We start from the raw sequence: 22656 nt of genomic DNA on the forward strand, positions 1-22656 counted from the left end.
ATTTTTTTTTCCTTCTATCCCAGCCCCCTTCCTTAGGCAGGGTTACACAAACTTCTTTTTCTTTTTTTGCTTTTCGTTTGTGTGCTCCCTGAGCGACACAGTTTTCAGCTGCTTTACATCTGTGTTCTTGTGCCTACTCCTAAGAGCACTGTTTTGCTTCCAAACTTCTTGGCAGGCTACACCCAACAAACTTTCTTTCACAGTCTTCCCTGGAGACTTGGTTTTCCTCTGTACCTTGTGTAGAAAAAAAATCCCCACCCTGTCAACATATATGTGAGGATGACTGAGCAAAATCTCTTGGGCTAGAGCTGGAACCATGCTGACTCCAGCCTTTTCTCATGCAGTTTCAACTTTTTATTAACATAATTCGCAAATAATACTAGCAATGACTGTCTACCTTTGCTGTATACTCATAACACAACTTCTCAGAGAGGGTCAGCAGCTCCAACTGCTGGAGATGTGGGGGGGGGGCCTCCTGATCCCAGCTAGGCTCTGCCTCCTAACCTGTCTAGCAGGGTCCTGCCCTCTCCCTCTATGGGATTTAAGGTGGATTAGGCACCTAGCCCTGTTCCACACAGGTTAAGGAGGGGTAGTAAGGTAAATCCTTCACAACAGGCTTAACCTCCAGGGCTCAAGATGTAAAATAGTCTTTCTCGCTTGCTCTCTTTCTTATTCTCAGGTGCACTTGCTGTTAAATGACTTCTTTCCACACAGCCTCTGTACCAGTATCAAAGGACTGCACACATACTAAAACAATGACTTCAATATAAAATGAATCGGAACAAAATAAAACCACAATATTAGGATTTATTCCTTATATAAAATTGTCAGAAGCTATATATAATGCACTAAAAAAAAGATAAAACTAAAATAATTATTCAAATAAAAAAATCACTAAATTACAATTTTATAGTAGGAAGAATATTTTTAACAGATTTCCTAGAGAGATCATCATAGTAGTAAACAAGCAGCCTAATCACAAAATGCCTGAGGTAACATCCAGGACTTAACCAAGTTCCTAAATTTTAGGTAGTTGCCTTCCGATCGAATATCAAAGGGTAAGGCGTTCCGGAGCCAAGGAGCTTGATAACTAGAAATGTTGACTGGCGCAGTGGCATGTATGTTCCAGCCTAATTTCCACTGGCAAGGGTAAATTCAGTTCTTTTTGTGAAGAGGGAAGTACCCTCTGAGTTTGATAGGGGGCCAGATCAGCCAAATAATGGGGAAGACCTGAACGCAGGGCTCTGAAAAACAAAGTAGCTTGAACCTTATTCTTGGCACATTTAAGGCTTTGCTTCCTACCCAAACCGATCATTTGAAAAGTGCAGTAGGCTACGAGTAGGGGTTCAGTAACAGATGTGGTGGTGCCTCACAGCTGGGCCTTGTGCCTCACACATGGTAAACCAGATATGCTTCCCTCTCCCTCCCTGCTCCCTAGTCATGGCATCTTGCCCACATTCTTATCCACTATCTAGAGTAAACCTCATCTGCCCCGTTCCAGATGTTGGGGGAGAGGTGGAGTTTGGATGAGTAGTGACATCACAAAAAGTTTCAGACTGGGTCTGACTGTAGTCCCAGGCTGCTGAAGAACCAAGGGCCTGATTTACTAAGGCTTTTCTCCCCTGCTGGGTCTATAGGAAAAATACTTAGTAATTGAACCCCCAAAGTTTTCAGATTGCAGTGGTTACTCTCCAAACAGTACAAAATGCCGATTTAACTTGTGCCAACACTTTTTAAATATAACGCTTTATGGAGAAGGCCAGCATCATCCTGAGGTGCAGGAAAGGCAGTAGCAGACCATGCCAAATCATTTACAAAGCAATACACTATCAGGAAGAAGCAGCTGCTCTGAGAACAGTGAAGATTCATTTTTCTGGTTGATATTGGAGGAGATTAAAAATCTGAGCAAAATAGTATGGATACCTTGCATTAGCTTTAAATGTGGAATGCTGTATAAGGAACATCTTTTCCCACTATTGATAGGATAAATGTTGCATGGAGAGCCTACAGATACTTACATCTTCCAGCACGCACACACTGGGGTAAAAAAATGTTCTGCAGCCTTCATTTTATAGAAACACAAAACTTAAATATATGCAATTAAAGAAATACATGTGCTGAATAGTAACCCCTTCAGTCAGCTCTGGTGCTGGTTTGCATGGCCTTGTAGTTTCGCTTTCTCTAAGACTGGAAATGCCTGTCCTTGTGACATGGTAGCTGTTAACCAGGCATACTGGAGGACTAAATAGACTTTATCTGCCATCATGTACTGTTTGCTGGCAGTCAACCATGTTACTGTGCTTTATTCCCTTTGTTGCCCTTCATGCCATCCACAGTAGGTTAGGGGGAGGGGTGGTTAGGTTTTTTTTTTCTCAACCCTTCCCCTGGACTGATCTGCATGTTCCGGTGAGACTACAGGCAAGTCTCTGAAATTTCACCATTGTGGGAATACAGTACAGGATCTTTCATCCATCGCCCAGCTTCCCAAAAGTCAAGAATTTGTTTAAGAAAATGTGTTTTTAAAGGTGGACCTTCACAGGAGCACAGGGTAATTAGGGCCCATGAAACCAAAACAGGTAAAAAATGACACTCCCTTCCCTTGAAATGACTTGAAACTGTTTAATGCTAGCAATGTAGAGCTGTATCTCTTCAGATGTTTTTCTAGAGCCTTAAAATTACAAAAAATAACCCCCAAATCTGCGGTGTGTGTTCCAGTCTAATACATTATTCTGCCCCTAACTTAACTAACACTTAGTGCCCACTAGGGGGCGCCCTCAGAGCACAAGAGCACTTCATACAGAAGAATGGTTTCTGAATGTGTGCCTATGGGAAGCAACTTGTCAAAATCATTCCAAAGGTTTGGGAGGACTGCTTTTTCACCAGTGAAGCTAATGTTTTTCTTTTCATTTTGAAATGTCCAGAATTTTAGTCTTTTCATTTCACTGCTTTTCTGCTCTTTTCAGCTTTTTGTAAAAATGTCATATCATAAGTTACTCAGATGTTTTAACGGTACCTGTGAAAAGCTGCATTAAGTCAGTGTTTTGTGTTTCTGAAAAGCATGTTAAACCAGTTGCTTTCTCTTGTACGTTGCCCGTTCATCTCATAAGGTCTTGTTTGTTAATCATGTTTTCCTCCCATGATGATTTGTTGAATTTCTAAAGCATATCAGTTGGATTCTTGATTAATAAAAGCACTTTGCCAATGCAATAAGAGAGAATGCTGCTTATGTCTCTTTCATGGCTGGGGGGCAGGGGACGGTGGTGAATTGGAAGGAACTGAGGAAAAAGGCTACCAAAGTCAGAGGAAGGGTGGGAAAGAGGATGTAAAACCCTTAGAAGGAATTTGCACTTCTTCCAAAAAGTGCAGGAATCGGAAACTGCAATTTCACAGTGAGGGTGGGGATGCACAAATAATGTGAATACAGCTGATAGTCTTCTGGGGGAGGAGATATGAGGGTTACTTAGCCCACCTTTTGAAAAGCAGAGTTGACATGGACAGTAAAGCCCTGATATGTCCCCTGTGGTTCACACATACACACTCCAGATTATAAACTAGGCCCACGTGTGGTTATTTTATAACATGCATGCATCGTCGCACGCATGTCATAAAATGCGATTCCCGCATGCCGAATTTTAATGTGCGGGCGGCTGGCCTCCGCGCACGGGGGGGTTTAAAAGAATTGCGTGGCAACACGATTGGGCCTTCCCTAACCCTATCCTTCCTCCCTCTTCCCCTCTCCTCCCAGACCCCTAAACCTACCCTAACTAGTTTTTTGGGTTAGTTTTTTTTGTTGTTGTTGTTGTTGAAGAACTTACCCACTCCTTCAAGCGGGAGTAAGTTCTGCACGCCGGCTGGCTGCCAGCGCGTGCTTCCCCAGAACAGGGCCTAATGGCCACCTTCTCGGCTAGCCTCCTCCCCACCCTGGCCTGCCCCGTTCTTCAGGCCCGGCACTTCTGAGCGTAGCGGGAGATACGTGCGTGGCCGGGCCTTTTTTAAAATGCACTCGGCGTGCGCAATCCCTGGCCATGCCCATATCTCCCTCATTTTACATGTGCGGGCCTTTTAATTACTTGTATGTGAATAGACATCCGTTTTGGCTTCCTTGGTTTCTCTTCCCAAGCATAGCTCAGGCATGTCACACTGTTGGCCTACTAGGGGCCAAATAATCCCCGCCCCACGCCCCCCCACACACACAGATACACACTCATACTTTCCTCATCCCCCTTCCCATTAACCACTTTGTCCTCATCCAGATAAGCCTTTTTTATTTCTTTATTTAGTGGATGAAACGGCCACAGCAGCTTTATTTAACATGTATAAAATGCAAATATAAATGGAACAACCACATGATAAGCAATAACATGCACATGCCCTAACCTTTCACTGTACCCCCACCGGCAAGGGTGGGAACAATCCCATGCAACTTGAAAGCTCCTAACTAATCCCACAACTAGAAAGCAATTGCCTGGCAGCATCCCGCTCCACAAACGCTGCCGCAAAGGGAATGTGACAACAGCCGCTTCCTGCTGTTTGTCTCCACCTCACGTTTTATGGCCTTCCCCAGACCCCCCGCCCATGGTCTTAGTAAATGCTAGCATCTTGTCATTGATAACTTCCCAGGTGCCCCCTTTCTATCGGGGACTTGGGATGCTAAGTTTCCCATTGCCCAGGCACCCCCCTATCCAATGGCGCCTGAACATAACTGTTCAAGTTGCACCCTTCCTTGCGCCTGTGGTCCTTGCTGCACCGGCCTTGTGGGTGGGGCTTCTGTAAGCTGTCCCACACCCAAATAATGCCTCCCTTCCTGGCTTTTTCGATGTCTCCAAGGGGCCCCCTGTTACTACTTATCAGAGGATTAGCCAGTTCAAACTGCTAATGAGGGCCAGGATGCTTGCTAGCCCTGCCCTAGTCCTCCTGCCCCTGCCAGCTCATCTCTAGCCTTGCCTACAGTCCAGATGGCAGCCCTGGTTACGTGGCCCATGCCCTCTGTGGAAACGGCCACCTTTAATCACATGCATTCACACACTCTGTGGAAAATAAAGGTTAACAGAAAATATAGAAGGTGACTGACTTCCTCTGGTCAGAATAAAATATAATATTAAATGAGCAAACCCAGAGGGGAGAAAACATTCTGGTCTGATCTAAGGAACAGTATTAGCCCTGGAAAGCTAGTCAAGAACTGTATTAAATTAGGCCAATAAAATATATCACCTTATATATATATATATATATATATTTTTTGTTTTTATTTTACCTTTATTTCTGTGTATTAAAAAGGACTAACAGTATCCAGATTAGGTATTCTCTGTGGGAAAATAAGCTTGCCTCTCCTGAAGTTCAGGCTGTTTGCCTTTAGGGGGAGCTCTAAGCGACTGAAAGCCAACCAGGAAGTGAAGTCATATTTGTTAAGCCCTTGTAGTCTGCAGCTGTTCTTGCTTGGGAAGTGTTGCTGAAGCTGGTTCAATAAATTGCAGCTGGTTTAAAAAGACAGCCCGAGAAGAAAGGAAGAGAAAAGGGGCTGGGCAGTCGGAGAGACAGAGCCCTGGCTATAGGGAGGATAATCTGAAAATGTCCCCACCACTAGGACCAGTCATCCGTTTGTAAGTTAGGAAAGCAGCCAGCGGCTGAGAAGCTGCTATCTGATATGTTAAAAGTGTCAAGGCTTCATTTATTGTGCTGCACAGGAGCCTGGTAAGGCTATGTTTTTGTAGCAATAACTGTCTGTCTGAAACGCCTTATAACAGAGTTCCCAGCCTTTTCAATCTCATGGCACAAAACTGTGTGGCATACTAGGCTCCATGGAGTAAGCAGTGTGGACACGGGGAGGACTCAAACGGCCAAAAGAAGAGATATGGAAGGACTAAAAGCCCCATTAGTCTTGTGTCCAAATTTTAAAATGCAGGGGAAGATGGGGCAGCAAAACACATGAACCTGTCACAATGGATCAGCTCCCTCTATATACAAGTGTAGGAGAAGGTACCACATGTGGCTGCAGAGCTCCCCCACCATGCTATGCTCCCAACAGCGTGAGTCATATCCACTGTTCAGTGCATGCTTTCACTCAGCCGGGGGGAATAAGACACAGGCAGGAAGGGGATGATGAGAAGTACTGGCTGCACAAAGCATAGCCTAGGGGTTCCCCATTAATTACCACACTCCGAGGCTCACGCTGTAGTTAGAAAGAAGAGGCATGCATAATTATACATGTTCTCAGAAAGGGGCTCCTACACGTTTAAGAGCCACTGCTGATGTCACTTATTGAGAACAGTGCCCAGATACTGGTTTGGGTCTGAGCATCAGGGAATAGTGAAGTTGTTTGGTGGCACACAGGTTGGGAAACACTACTTACTAGACTAGAAAGCAATGAGTGGAGGTACAAGTTTGGAAGCACAGACGCCTCAGTGAAAGGAGTTTGTGAAGAAGGAACTTATAACTAATTGGTGACTTAAGCACGAGTAGAGTCTTGAATTGGAAATATGGACTCAAAAGGAAAGGAAACAGTGATAGACTTGTAACTGTAAATAAAGAGCACAAGGAGTTGCGTGTTTCCTGGACATACACAGATCAGTCCAGACCAGTGGGTTATATCCTACCAGCAGATGGAGGCAGAGAACAAACTTCGAGGCCCGGCTATATAACTCGAGTGCCATCTGCAGCTCCTCAGTATTTCTTTGTCTCCAGCAGATGGTGGTCATGCATCCTGCAGCTCTGGACTGAGTTTTTGCAGGGCTCCCCGAGGTGTGAGGTTCCGATCGTGGGCAATCCCTTGGGTGGAGCAGGGCGAATGGGTGGGGGGGGGTTGGATACCTCCAGCTGTAGAGCACTTGGATTCTGGAGAGTTGGATAGCCAGGGGACTGGTTCCCTCCACTACTCTAAGCCCTCTTCTAGTGCCTCCTAAAGGAAAGTAGCCCCTGTGGGGGATTTTTTTTGGTTCTTATTTCCTGAATTAAAAAAAAAAAATTTTTGCCTTCAGTTTTTTTTTTCTCTGCAGGGGCTTTTCTCTGAGGCTTGCCGTTTTAGGCAGTGCTCTGCTGGGGGAGGAGGAGCAGCATCCTAATTCCCAGAGCCTCCTCAGGTGGGGAAGTAGCTCCTGTGCATTTTTTGGCCTCAGAGCAGGCATTCTGAGGGCCTGGGCAGTTTAATCGGTTGGGCCTGGGCTAGGCTGGGAGCCATTTTGTTTTTTTGTGCTAGACTCAGCCCGTCAGATTTCCTCCTCCTGGTAACCCAGTGGAGCTGGGGGAAGGACTGCCATGTCTGACAGTGCCCTGGTGAAGGCTTGTAGGGCCTGTGGCCTGGTTTTAGAGTTGGATGTTCACTCTCTCTGTGCCTCATGTGCTGCAGGGGAGGGAGGGCTCTTCTGCCAAGGGTCAGAAGCCCAGAAAGCCTAGGAATGTACCCAGAAGAGCAGGATCAACTGCTATACCCCTGGGGTCGAAGGTTACCCAGAGGAAGAAGGCTAAGGAAGTGTTGTCCCCCCCCCCCCCCCCCCCCCACACACACACACACTCTTTCCCCAGCAGTGGTGGAACCGGGCCAGGGAGACCTGAAGAATACAGCTTCGGATTCCAGTAGCGAGGATATGAGACCCGGTGGTTTTTCCCCTGGAGTTTGTGCTACTAATGTATGAAGCCTTCCTGGCTAGGAAGGCTGCAAAGAGGAGGTCTCAGGACAGCACTTGTGGCTCTGCCAAACATCAGGTCCTGCCTTCTCCGGGCCCTCAGGCAGCCATGCCCCAGGGTGACTCTGACCCTGATCCGGACCCAAAGGCCGGCAGGGACGACCCGTTGTTGCTGGATGCTCCTGGCGGGGGGGGGGGGGGTGATGACCCTCTGGTGGTTCGGCTGTCTAAGCAGGAGGAATTGTGTCCCCTTATTCCCCAGGTGCTGGAGGAATTGGGGCTCAAACTATCACAGGAGGATTCGGACAGCGAAGGGGTAAACCCGGTCCTGACTGAGCTGTGAGGGACCCCCTCAGCTTTCCCAATTCCAAAGAAAATACAGAAGCTTATCAGCAGGGAATGGGATGCCCTGGTTGCTGGATTCAAGGTTGGATGGGCCATGGCCAAGCTGTATCCGCTGTCAGAGGAGCATTTGCAGTCCTTTTAGACCCCCAAGGTAGATGTGGCGGTCTCCGCCCTATTAAGCAAACTACCATTCCTGTGGCAGGTTCGGCGGCCCTGAAGGACGCCCAGGATTGAAAATTGGAAGTCTACCTGAAGCGTCTTTTTGAAGTCTCGGCTTTGAGCCTCAGAGCGGCTGTATGTGCCCGTATGATGCAGTGTGCCTGTCTGTGTTGGATTCAGCAACCACAGGATCCGTCCACCTCGGGGACCATGGCGCAGGTGGCACGCCTGGAGGCGGGAGTGGCTTACACGGCGGATGCCCTGTATGACCTCGTAAGGACTTTGACGCATTCCATGGCCTCTTCAGTAGTGGCCCAATGCTTGCTATGGCTCTGGAATTGGTCGGCTGACTCTTCTTCTAAAGCACGTTTATGTAACCTTCCCTTCAGGGGGAAGCTCCTGTTTGGCGAGGACTTGGACCAGCTGGTAAAATCACGGAGAATCTAGAGGGTATAGGCTCCCGGAGGATAGAAAGCCTTTTTGGAAAGCCTTTGCCCCAAGGACCCGGGTCAGAGATTCCAGAAGATCTAAGTCAGGAAGAGGGGGTTCCTCCGCTTCCTCTGGATCCAGTCCTTTCGGGGACCCAACCGGGCTGCTAGAGGAGGTTCTGGCCAGGGAACTGCAGCCCGCAAACTCCCAATGATATCAGGAGCTCCCGCTCCTCGGAGACGGCGGTAGGGGGAAGGCTGTCCCAATTCTACGAAGAGTGGGCAAGAATTGCGACCGACCAGTGGATACTACAAGTGATCCACGTAGGTTACGCCTTAGAATTTTCTCACCCGCCCAGACACGCCTTCCTGGTGTCGCGCTGTTCTTCCCTAGACAAGCAAGCCGCGGTGGAAACCACGCTACGCCGTCTGATAAGCCTGCAGGCCATTGTTCCAGAAGCAGAATGAGGGGCCAGATGATACTCCGTGTACTTTGTGCTCCCAAAAAAAGAAGGGATATTTTGGCCCATTCTGGACCTCCAACAGGTGAACCAGAGTCCAGAGTCTGAAAGTCCCAAGTTTTCGAATGGAGACCCTGCGCAAGGTGATTGCGGCAGTACACAAGGGAGAGTTCCTCGCCTCCTTGGACCTCTCAGAGGCCTACCTCCATATCCCGATCTGGAGCGATCAGTGGTTCCTGAAGTTCTCGATCCTGGGACAGCATTTCCAGTTTCATGCGCTCCCCTTCGGGCTGGCATCGGCACCCCACACCTTCACCAAGCTTATGGTGGTAGTTGTGGCAGCCCTTCGGCGGGAAGGAGTATTGGTGCACCCATACCTCGACGACTGGCTCCTCCGGGCAGAGTCGGAGGAGGACTGTCAGCGGACTATTTGTCTTGTGACCCACATGCTGCAGTCGTTAGGGTGGGTGATCAACCTTGCGAAGTGTCACCTGGTTCCTTCCCAGGTCCTGGAATACCTAGGGGCTCATTTCAACACTCATCTGGGCCGGGTGTTTCTGACAGAAGAACGGATGCGCAAATTGCAACAGCAGGTGATTTGCTGGAGGACAACACAGACTCCTACAACCTGGGACTTTCTTCAGGTTCTGGGATCTATGGCCTCAACAATAGATCTCATCCCATGGGCATTTGCTAACTCGAGGCCGTTGCAGCAAGCTGTCTTGTCCCGATGGAGCCCAGTGTCTGAGCAGTATCAGGTTCAGCTGCCCCTCACCTCGCAGTCCAGATCCAGCCTGGCATGGTGGCTTGTGGATTCCAATCTCCAGAGAGGAATGCCCCTCGAAACCCCAGACTGGGTAGTAGTGTCCACTGATGCCAGCCTCCAAGGCTGGGGGGCGATGTGCCTGGGCAGAGCGGCACAGGGCGTATGGCTGGAATCAGAACAAGCTTGGTCCATCAACCGCCTAGAAACCAGGGCTGTACGCAGGGCTTTGGAAGCATTTCTGGATCTGGTGCAGGGTTGGATGGTTTGAGTTTTTTCAGACAACGCCACCACGGTGGCGTACCTCAACCACCAGGGCAGTACAAAGAGCCCTGCCGTAGCCCAAGAAGCTCATCTCCTCTTCGCCTGGGCCGAGCGCCATCTGGAGGGCATTTCTGCCTCATACATGGCAGGCATGGACAACATCCAGGCGGACTTCCTCAGCAGGCAACAGCTGGATTCAGGGGAGTGGTAGCTGTCCAGAGAGGCGTGGAACCTCATTTGTGTCAGATGGGGGGACTCCCCAGTTGGACCTCATGGCGACCCACCTCAACGCGAAGACTACGCGTTTTTTCAGTCGACGGAAAGAGATGGGGTCGGTAGGCCTCGACGCCCTGGTGTTCAAATGGCCAACAGGGATTCTGTGGTATGCCTTTCCTTCTTGGCCTCTCATCGGGCGAATCCTCAGACGAGTGGAACAGTACAGAGGTCAGGTAGTGCTGGTGGCTCCGGAATGGCCACGTCGCCCTTGGTTTGCAGATCTGGTACGGCTAGCCACAGACGAACCATTAAGGCTGGCGCATTTACTGAACCATTTGCGCCAGGGCCCTATCTTCTCGGATCGGGAGGATCGCTTCTCTCTTGCAGCTTGGCTTTTGAGAGACAGCGTCTGCGACTGAAGGGGTATTCAGAGCCGGTGACTGCCACATGGCTACAGGCCAGGCGCCTGTCCACTTCCAGACCAGGTGCCTGTCTACTTCCAGTGTGGTCATTGTTTGAGTCCTGGTGTGCACAACAGGGATTGGGCCAGAGTCGGCATCCGCCCCTCATATTCTGGCGTTTCTACAGCAGGGGCACTCCAGGGGCCTAGCGTATAATTCCCTATGAGTTCAGGTTTCCGCCCTAGGATGTTTTAGGGGACGAAAAGATGGCAGATCCCTGGCCTGCCTCCCTGATGTGCTTCGCTTCCTCAAAGGAGTCAAGCATTTGAAGCCGCCTGTTTGGAAACTATGCCCAGAGTGGAACTTGAACCTTGTCCTACGGGCGTTGTGTGTACCGCCCTTGAGCCAGTGGGTCAGGCTTCTCTCAAGGACCTGACCCTGAAGACAGTCTTAGTGGCTATTTGGTCAGTGCGACGCGTTTCGGAATTACAGGCCCTGTCCTGCCGGGATCCATGTTTGCGGATTTCAGCGGACAGAGTGTCCTTAGGCACGGTGCCGTCCTTTCTGCCTAAGGTGGTGTCCACCTTTCATATTAATCAGTCAGTAGAGCTCCCTGACTTTCCAGACTGGTCCTGTGATTCAGCAACAGAGAGACCTGCATTTGTTGGATGTGCGTAGGATTTTATTGCGCTATTTGAAGATTACCAATTCCTTCTGGAAAATGGATCATTTATTTGTTCTGTTTGGTGGTCCTAGGCGTGGGGACAAGGCATCCAAGGCCACTTTGTCTAGGTGGCTGAAGGAGACTATTGCTTCAGCATATATTTGCAATGGCCGTGCCGTTCGGGTCGGTTTGACAGCGCATTCGACGGGAGCACAAGCGGCCTCTTGGGCAGAGTGCCAGCTGGTTTCGCCACAGGAGATATGTAGGGCCGCGGTTTGGTCCTCTCTGCATACCTTTTCCTTTTAAGACTACGACCTCCATAAACAGTAATAATTTATTGATTTAAAATATGACTGTAATTTTTGTAAACTATTGTGATCTTTATATGGAACAACAGTATATAAAAAGGTCTAAAATAAATAAATAAAGCATTACCGCTTGGATTTTAAGGCGCCAGAGGACTCCAATTTTGGGAAGAAGTGCTTCGAGTGGGTCTTTTGGGATCCCACCTAGTGTAGTGTGGCTTTGTACATCCTACTGATCTGGGTATGTCCAGGAAAGGAAAATTGGTTATTACTTGCTAATTTTCGTTTCTGTAATACCACAGATCAGTCCAGAGGCCCGCCCAGACGTGGCTGCCGAAAGATTGGCTGTCCTTTGGGTGAACTACTGTGTTGAAGAATTCTGAAGGAAGTGCTCCTTTTACCAATATTAACAGAGTCGGGATAGGGTTTCCAACCTTAGGGGAATCCAACCCTCTTGTTTTTTGCTTTTTCTGGATGTTCGTCTTTCAGGGTGAATAGATGTTTAAAAGCTATTTTCAATGGTTTGTTGCTTGGGCATTGACCAATACTGAGGAGCTGCAGATGGCACTAGAGTTATATAGCTGGGCCTCTAAGTTTGTTCTCTGCCTCCATCTGCTGGTTGGAGGATATAACCCACTGGTTTGGACTGATCTGTGGTATTACAGGAATGAAAATTAGCAGGTAATAACCAATTTTCCTATGTCCTGCCTTGACTCTGGGGGAAGTGCTAAGGGTGCAAAAACAAATACTGAAGCCAGCGAAGAGAAAAATCTTATTAGGAGTAAGGTATCTTAGGAGCAATGCAGTGTAAGAGCTCAAAAGCTCTTCAGCTGTGTATGTCACCTCCTCTAAATATGCACATCAATGGTTTAGGTCCTTCCTAAGTATAACATTTTCTAACTGGTTAATACTCTTATCTCTTATATGCTGATAATACTGCATACTTGTAAGTTGGACCCAGAAGTCAAAAGTGACATTTTAGCATTCTTACAGCCTTGGTTATTTCCACAAGTCTGAACAGTTCACTCTTATTATGCTGTCATTATCTTTCTTCTGCTTCTTCCCCACCAACTAGTCTGGCTCCACAGAGAACTCCTTGAAGCACCCATACAGAGAGAGATAGTGAGTGCCTGCTGAATTCACAATATTCCTACCTATACCTGTATTTAAAAAGGGGTGTATTTAGGTCAGAGGCGGAAATATCTATTAGCTTAGTCAAATATCCCACAGCTCGATAAAAACCTACAAAAAGTTTGTCTTGTTTGCTAATGTTTTATTATGCTGTTACTGTATATTTTGTGTTTGATGTTATGCTTTGTATTTTATTTGCAATGTAATGTAATTTGGATGGGAGTGATTTTCTTTTAGGTGTGTGATGCGACCTTCCCCTTCCCTTATTAGGGGCGTCTTGTTCTTTGCTATATATACTATATGTTGTGTTGCTATATTTTGTTGTTACTTAAGATGTAAACTGTTTTGGATTCCCTATTAGGGAAAAAAAGGTGATGAATAGAATAGCGTTCCTACCCTAAAGAGCTGACTCAGCAGCAACTATTCAATTACTCTCTCTCTATATATATATACATGCACACATATTTATTTATTTGTTTTTCTATACCGGTGTTCAAAATTCAGTATCCACATATATGTAGGTGTGTACATATGTATTTGTCTATATATCTGACCTCAAACTACAAATCCATGTATGCAATGGGATAAAACCCAGAATGAATCTGGCTGTGTTGCAGAAAGGGAGCCAACTGCTCCCTTCCCCCCCCCCCCCCAATCATAAACCCGTTGCCAGTATTCTCCAGCAACAGTAACATGTTGCATTCAGTGCTAATGGGAAGCAGAGAGGTCCTTTTTAGAAACAGAGGATATTATGTACACTGTTCAATTTCTTGTCTGCTAGGTTGCTACAGATGCTCTTAGCAGTGCACAGCAATAAAAATGCACCAGTTTAGGTGCAGATTTTGGTAACAGTATGATTAATAAAACAAAACCCCAAAATGCACTCCTCTGTCCTGCCCTGTCTACCATATTTGTATACTGGTACTATCTATTAGCATAGTCAAATATCCCACAGCTCAAGCTAAAAACGTACAAAGGCAAATTGTCTTTTAGAGTACTCAGTGATTCAAGCCTCAGTCACGAGTCCAATGTGATGTGCCCACTTTGAACAATAGCCAGAGCTGCGATTGGCCTGAGCTGAGCAGAGTATTGCCCAGTCACTATTAGGCCGATGCTATATCATGCGCTGAGCCTAGCACACAGGTTAACGAGCTTTTGGACACACGTTTTGGATGTGCTAGGCCAACACCTGATGCAATAAGGGGATTAGTGTGTCCAAACCAGCACATAGCTAATAGTGGATCATCACATGTAAATGCATGTAGAGGAGGCTATTAGCTATTATCCCTGATGCAAAAAAATCACCGTGCGCCCGATGCGCACATTTTAACATGGAAAACTTAAGGGGTTGGCGTTAAGTCTTTACACGCTCCAAGCCATCTAAAAAACAAAATAACCCACAAATTCACAAAAATTGAGCGTCCATTTTCCTAACCGGCATACAACCACTTCTCCTGGGTGCCCGATACCATGGACAAGCTAGGGACCCACAATTTATTCCTAGTGCTTGCTTTTTTAACGCAACCCCTCATTTAAATGATGCATCGCATGCCCAGGAGAGGTGGCTGAGCGTGTGTTAGGAGAGCAGGCCCTCAATCCACGAGTGCCCGTTTTATGCGAGCCGATATTGCATTGGCCTGTATTAACTCCCTCGGTGTCCACCTCATTGGCGAATCTAACAAGACGCACAATGCTGGCTCCGCGATTAAAGTCTTATCCTCACATTTTTCTTTACGGCCTTTGCCTTGTTTACTATGGCAAAGTTTCTTTGTGTTTTGTAATAATATTTAAATAATATAAATTTGAAAGTCTTATTTCTTACAACTCAAGAGTGAAAAAGTCTAGCGTGCTCCAATATGCTTGTTATAAAAATAAAACAAGTTGCACATCTTTCTTATTGGATGAGCATTGCCACGTTGTCTTTGCTGAAGGTTCTGTGAAATCTTTGCTAATTTTTTTTTAATTTGTTTTTACTGTAATTGAGTCATTTGAGGTTTTCACCATTTACAGTTAATATTTGTGCCAGCAGATGTTTATTGCAATTATTAATTAAAACTTTTTTCGTTTTGTCTTGTCTTCCTCTCTACTGTAGCCCTGACACAATCATTTTCTGTTTCTGCTCATGCAATCAGGCCTTCTGCAGGCAATGTTTTGTTTATCATTGGTTAATTGAATTAACATTAAGTGCTTTGCCATTTCAGGGTCCTGCAAAATACTCTTGCTGAGAGGTGAACAAAAACCAAAGTATTTATCAAGGTCAAGAAAATTTCCTGTGTCATTAACAGAACACTTTGCCTTAGCCTACTCAAAAATTGGTTAGGATGAAATATTGCCCCAAGAGTGTACAGCTCAAAACACAACATTCAGGTATCTCTAGGAGAAGAAAAATACACAACAGCACTTGGACAGATACCAAGGAGCGAAGGAGGTCAGTGTTGGTATCTGCCAGGAACCACCTAGCAAATAACTTTTTGAGACATTAAAATAGCACTCTCCAGCATTGGGGAAGCATCTCAGCCTGATGTAGAAGCATCTGAGCCTGCTTCTTGTGATGGCTCTGTGTGCAGTACTTTGTGCTATTTATTTCATTTTAAGCTAGTGCATAGTTGTATCAGAATATTATGAGCTATTTAGGCCAGGGACTCGTAAGGGTGCAGTCATGTCTGGCATGATTCTTTTGGTTTTAATGAATGTGCGCTGGAAGAGAGAGGACTATCCTTGGGCTGATCAGAAAAGCTTCATTTCAGGCCAGCCTGCTAGCTCAGGTGCCAAGTGCTGTGCATCGCCATTCAGTTCGATCCCGCAGGTGGGCTAGAGCTAGGGCTACTAAAGAGGCAGTGTTCATAGCCCTTGGCTGGGAGGGAGTCATCGTCATTGCATAAGGGTGACACTTGGTGGCAAGTCCTGCAAAGAGTCTTGGTGCAAGACATCACTGCAAAAGGAGCAAAAAGCCATGTGGTAAACTTGCCTTCTGCCACCCCCTCCTCATCCCTGCCTCCCTTCTGTGGCACCCACTGGCTTCTCATTGATACCTTTCTCTATCCTTCAGCAGTCTTGAATCAGCCTGTGGGCAGTGGTCTACCTCCTCTCCTGCTTGGGCATGCTTCCAAACTAAAGGGAAGAGGCAGGGCCATATAAATATAGGAAATGTGAGCATGGGGCAGCTCTGAGTCCCCACATTCAGCTACCTGTGCAAGAACCCAGTGTCTATTTGAGGTGCAGTGGTAGAGGCCTTGATGTAGGAAGAAGCTGGATGCTCTGTCCACAAAGGTTTCAGTAGTACTGTACTGTTCGGTATGGGCTGTGAGCATTATCCAGGCCTGATCCCACAGTGCATTATGAGAGAGGATAAATAATAGTATAAGAGTTGCATTTTAAGAATAGAGAAAAAATGTTACTCAATATGAAAAGCAGAATTTGTGTCCACGATGTAGGTCCTGTTTCTCTCATTTAAGAATAACCCTTTAATCATTGGCAGAGGACATAGGCCCTTTTTTTTTTTTAACAAGGTAAACCTCTTCTACCACTCCATACTCCAAAACCAGAACAGGGAAAGTAGTATAATCCTTGTCGAGAATGAGATTTGCTAGTAGATGTGAAGCACAGGCAGGCTGGATTTCTGGCTCTAGATGTAGCTTCATTCTGGGTATTACTGTGTTTCGGAGGCACACTCAATACTAGGGATGTCCCTGACTCACTCTCCGAATCTCGGTGTGGATTCTTCTGATAGAGAGTAGGCATAACCGCCAAGGACCAAGGTATTTTAATGGACCGTTCCAAGGAGACGACACAAAGTTTGTTGTTCCAAAATGAAAATTTTTACTGGCACAGTTCAAATGAAATAGTTACAAGTAGTACAGTCTTTGAGCATGTCGAATCTTCAAGCAGTGACTGACGTGTCAAGGGGGTTACTGATCCTTGCTGTTACACCCTTCTTCTTAGGGATAGGCTCTCTTGGACGGATGGTGGCTATGTTAGTATAAACAAACTCTGTTGCCTATAGACCTTGAGCTCTCTTCTAATTCCTGCCTTCCAGCTATAGACTAATATCCTCCGTTCTTGTCTGTTTACATAAGGCCATTAGCTAGCCAGGAAGAAATGATTCTATGTTGTCAGCATTAAAGGGCTGCTAAGATCAATTAGAGATACGATCATGTTTTGTGTCACTGAGAAACACGCTGAGCAGCACGTGTTGCTTAGATACAGACAGGGCGTACCTGAAGTCATTCAAAGAAGTGTGCGATGCATAGACATGCATGCTTACCAATACGAGGAAAACTCGAAACCAAGCCAGCAGTGGAATACTTTATTACTCTAGAACAGTGGTCCTTAACCTGCTCCTGGAGTATATCCTGGCTAATCCGCTTGTGATTTAACTACCTTGAATAATTTTGTGTTATCTGCAAATTTGATCACTCACTCATCGTTCCCCTTTCTAGATCATTTATAAATATATAGATACCTGCACAGAAAGTACACACTAGCAGAGTACTTCTCCTCAGTCACACATGCAGAACATAGACAAATCCTCACCAAATGCAGACTAAGGAGGTCATAAACTAAAATAGAAACATACAGACAAAACTGAACTGGAAACCGCAACAAAGCCAGTCAAGCAGTACAACAATGGAAAAAGAAAACCATCACCATTCCTTATAAAACATAGAACAATAAAAACTCAAAATATAAATTATAATACTAAAACTATACTAATAAAAATAATTGAAAAAGTTTTAAAAATGTCCCTAATACCTATAAAATATTTTAAAACAGCAAACACATGAAATACCATCCAATAATTAAAAAGAATAAACACCCGAATTTTAAAAGCCTGGCACGTGTAAAAACCGGGGGATAGGCACGTGGCTGGGCCTTGTGCGTGCCGAGAGCATTTTAAAAATGGTCCGACCACATGCGTATCTCCCAATAAGCGCAGAAGTGCTGGGCTTGATCGCAGGGGTGGGCTGGGATGGAGGCCAGTGCGCAGAACTTACTTCATCTATCCAGTTCTGGAAAAAAAAAAAAGGTAGGGAAATGGATTTTAGGGGTGGGGGAGGAGAGTGGAAAAGGGAGGCAGAGTAGGAAGGGGGTGGAGGGTTGGAGCGGATTGGGAGGGAGAACTGGGAAAGGCCTACTCGTGTCACTGCGCGTATGCGCTCAGGAGTCATATTTTATAACAAACTCTCTCAAACAGTACCCGACACTCACATGCTGAGTCACTGACTTGTTCACACACATACACTCACTGCTCGCACACATGTTCTCACACCCGTACACATACATGCTCACCGACTTTCACATATGCTCGCTCTCATCCTCACATACTGCCTCATGCTCTCTCTCATCCTCACACACACACTCATGTGCTGTCATGCTCACGTACATTCTCACAGTTGCACATGCTCATTGATTCATGCATGCTCTCAGCACTCACTGCTCGCACACATGTTCTCACACCTGTACACATACATGCTCACCGACTTTCACATATGCTCGCTCTCATCCTCACATACTGCCTCATGCTCTCTCTCATCCTCACACACACACACACATGTGCTGTCAAGCTCACGTACATTCTCACAGTTGCACATGCTCATTGATTCATGCATGCTCTCAGCACTCACTGCTCGCACACATGTTCTCACACCCGTACACATACATGCTCACCGACTTTCACATATGCTCGCTCTCATCCTCACATACTGCCTCATGCTCTCTCTCATCCTCACACACACACTCATGTGCTGTCATGCTCACGTACATTCTCACAGTTGCACATGCTCATTGATTCATGCATTCTCTCCGCACTCACTGACGCGCACACACACACTCTCAGTCAAAAACACACATTCATTGACTCAGGTGCTTTCCCTCTCTCTCTCTCCTCCCCTTTGAATATATTTTTAAAAATTAGTTTTTACTTACATTGGTTGTCGGGGGACCCAGGCAGGGCCCCAAGATTAGGATTTGGACGTATTTAAGCTCACTTAAGGCTGTTCCATGTATATCTTTCACTTAATACAGAAATGCAACTTGGCAGCTCAAACCAATAACATATCACCAAAAGGAGCCCTAGACAAAATTTATAAAAAACACTTTAAATTCCCAATATGACTTATAGGGGTAGATTTTAAAAGGTCCACATGTACACCCGATTTTATAACATGCGCACGCAGGCGCGCACGTTATAAAATCTGGGGTCAGCACACACAAAGGGGTGCACAATTGTGCACCTTGCATGCGCCGAGCCACTCTGCCTTCCTCCGTTCCCTACCCCCCACCCCACCTTCCCTTCCCTTAACTCTCCCGCCCTCAGCTAAACTCCCTTAAAAATTGTATCTTACCGAGTTGTGCCTGCCACCTGGATTTACGCTCGTAGGGCTTTTAAAATCTGCCCCATAATGAAAAGGATGGGTATCAGCAAGCCGGACACAAGTGACTGGAAATCCTGACTTTGTTGGTCTTCTTGATCATGTACCCAGAGAAAATCTTTATTCAATATTCACAGATCATCTCCTATTACCTTTTTTAAAAAAATAATTTTATATGCAATTAAAAACTGTAATTTCTAAAACACATAGGAGCAGATCTTAAAAGCCCTACACACGTAAATCCAGGTGGATTACGCACGCCGGGCCTATTTTCAAAAGGCCCGGTGACGAGCGTAAAGCCCAGGGACGCATGTAAGTCCTGGGGCTTGAAAAAAGGGGCGGGGCGTGGGCGGTCCGGGAGGGCAGGGCGGGGCCAGAGCCTCCAGGCACAGCGGCCATTTGCCGCCGCAAGGCAGGCATAACTTGGTAAGATAAATTTTTAAGGGGGTTTAGCTTAGGGCTGGAGGGCGAGAGAGTTAGGGGAAGGGAAAGTGAGGTGGGGGGTAGGGAACGGAGGAAGGCAGCTCAGCGTGCGCACGGTGCACAATTGTGCAAAACTTTTAAAAAATGTTTTTAAAAATTTTATAGCATGCGCGCACATGTTATAAAATCGGGCGTTCATGTGGGCGCGCCGAGTAGCGCGCGCAGATGTGTAGGCCACACGCGCTCATTTTAAAAATCTACCCCACAGTTTCTGAAAGCCAATGATTGCACTATAACCCAACGTCAGCTAGCGTTTCCTTAACCACTAACTGCTTCAGGGGGTACAGTATGTAGATAAATACTTGGGCAGTTTTGAATTTCAGACGCTGAATGTAGAAGGATCATGAGATGTGGAGTATTATGAGTCTTCATTTTTTCCGAGTGTAAATAAGCATTCATTACAGTTATATTCCCAACACCCCTAAGGAAGAACTGAAACACGCTGCAGGTCGGGCTTGGGCTCTCAATGTGTGATAAGCCTATTAATACATGAAAGAATTTGGATTTTAAAATTTGAGAAGCTACTATGAAGAATGCCTGTTAGATACTACTAAGGACTCACTCCATTATCCAGCTAAAATGTGCATTAAGATAAGTGTTACAATCTTCTACTTTTTGTATATCTTACTGTTTAGTGAACATTTTATGAGAGCACATTTTTGGGGGCAAAAAAGTTTTTATGAGACCGATGATTAGATTTGAGGGCCTTTTCAATGCTTGGCATTCCCGTAAAAATATATATATATGGAACAGCTTTAAGCGAGTATATATAGCTCCATGTTATGAGGGTCTCATTAAGTCTGTGTTGTGTATAAATCATCAAACTGTGATTTCTTGTTATACATTGTTTTGGATTTTCACCATGGTATTTTTTGGTTATTTTTTGTGATTACTTCCTTTTTATGCAGGTAAGTTTTGCATACTTTTAGGTAGCTGAAAATCCACTTACTCTCAGATGACTGATTTAAGGCAGGTTGTCTTTTAAAACATAGTCCTGGTCTTTTTCATTTAAACTTTTTTTTTATTGATATGAGGAGAAAATACAGAGAAATCAAAAAAGGTTTGGTATAGTCGAATCATAGATGTTAGATAAATGATATACAACTTATACCCAGATGTAAGCATGAAGTAGTGACAGCAGCAGATGGCCCAGATATGGAGTTACAGTGGTAGGTAGTACAAGTTTCGCCTATAAACAGACTGAAAGAAACAGAGTTAGCAAATACAGGGAGAACTTCTTACCGACAGTTTTCAAAGCCTATAACAGCCATTGGTTACCATTACATTGCTTGCTGTGTAATGAAGAAAAGAGATTAAATCGTCTAAAGGTGGTGAAGAAAACAATAGCTATTCCACTTCCAAAATATGCCAGCACTGTAAGTGCCAGTGGTAAATCTAAGAGGGGAGATCCACTTCCACTTGGAAGCTAAAATGAGTTTTGCTGCTGGTAGGACATTACCATCAGTTTAGCTGTCAGCCTAAGGGATGCTCTGAAATGAGAAGGGAAATAAATCATCTCACTTCTATAATCTCACCAAAACATTTGAATCTGGAGGCATTCCCATCATAAATATGTTCAAAAGTGCCTTGAAAAAAAGAATTTCCTCCAGCAAGGGTATCAGGCCATATTTTATTTATCAGGGCCTGGGTGAGATATATTTGGTATAGATTTTAATATATTAAAGGCAGTTCTCTTTCAAATGCAGAAATCCATGCCGGCTGACACTACAAGTTTCTGTCAGTGAAATAACATTGAGAACAGTTTCTTGTCAAATCATGTAGGCCAGATATACTAAAGCAGGAGTGGCCAACTCCGGAGCTTGAGAGCCACAAACAGACCTGGTTTTCAGGATACCTACAATGAATATGCATGAGATATATTTGTATACAATGGAAATAGGATGCTGGACTTGCTGGACCCCTGGTCTGACCCAGCATGGCAATTTCTTATGTTCTAATGGAGGCAGTGCATATTCATTGTGGGTATCCTGAAAACCAGGCCTGTTGTGGCTCTTGAGGACCGGAGTTGACCATTGCTGTACTAAAGGATTTTCTCTTATTTTGTGTCTGTTGAGAAAACGTGTAGTATATTTGGCCCATAGTTTAAACAAAAGCAACTTAAGCACACACACACAAAAAAAAGTCATCCACATTTCTGTTAAAAAGTAAATTTTGCTTACAGAAAAAGTAAATTGACAAGACAAAATGGCAGCTGTCTTTTGGTTTTTACAGATATGTTTTGGATTGGATCTGATTCACATTTGACTGGTGTCTATGTACAATGGGGATTAAAATTGATAATTAACACATGTTAAACATCTGCATGAGTGCTAACATGCAGTAGAATACAGACCTCCCCCACTCTGTTACCATTCCCAATAAGGTGAGAATGTTGTCAGGGCTGGTGCCATGGGAATTCTCTGAGCCCTCCCCTCCCAAGACTCTTTTCAATCATAGTTGCCATGGAAAAGACATGCAACAGGAATCAACAAGGTTGAACCCCTGCGAATCTCTCTGGCTGCAAGTTGCATGTCTTTGCTGCGGCAACATGGTTGAATGCCACTGTCCACCACTGCAAGGTGGCATGCTGTGATCCTGAAACGTTTACGTTGTCATTATAAAGTGAACAAATTAATAAATATAGCCAAAAGAAATATACAATCCGACTTATTAAGTGACAACAAAAAGAACAAGGGGCCAATCTTTGATCTTGGTAGGGTTTTTCAAATTGCCACTAGTCCCTTTAACTCTTTGCCTAGCCACTAAACTTCCTAAGAAAAGCAGTGAACTAAAAGAAAAAGACTGAATATTATATAAAATAATTTTGACATGGATCAGATAGACAGAAATACTTACACCTTTACTACCGCCCACCACCCCCAACAACAACAAAAAACTGCCTGCTTTTCAGGCCTCATGCCAGGATTCCCATCCTCGATGGCCCTTGTACACTGGTAGTAGTAAGCAGCTGATCAAACACATTACAGAAGGGCAGCTAAGGACCGTGATTTCCCCTGAGGCTGATGATCAGAAATACCCAGGCTAC

Source organism: Rhinatrema bivittatum, chromosome 5, assembly GCF_901001135.1.
Source record: "Rhinatrema bivittatum chromosome 5, aRhiBiv1.1, whole genome shotgun sequence".
In the NCBI taxonomy this organism is placed as follows: domain Eukaryota; kingdom Metazoa; phylum Chordata; class Amphibia; order Gymnophiona; family Rhinatrematidae; genus Rhinatrema; species Rhinatrema bivittatum.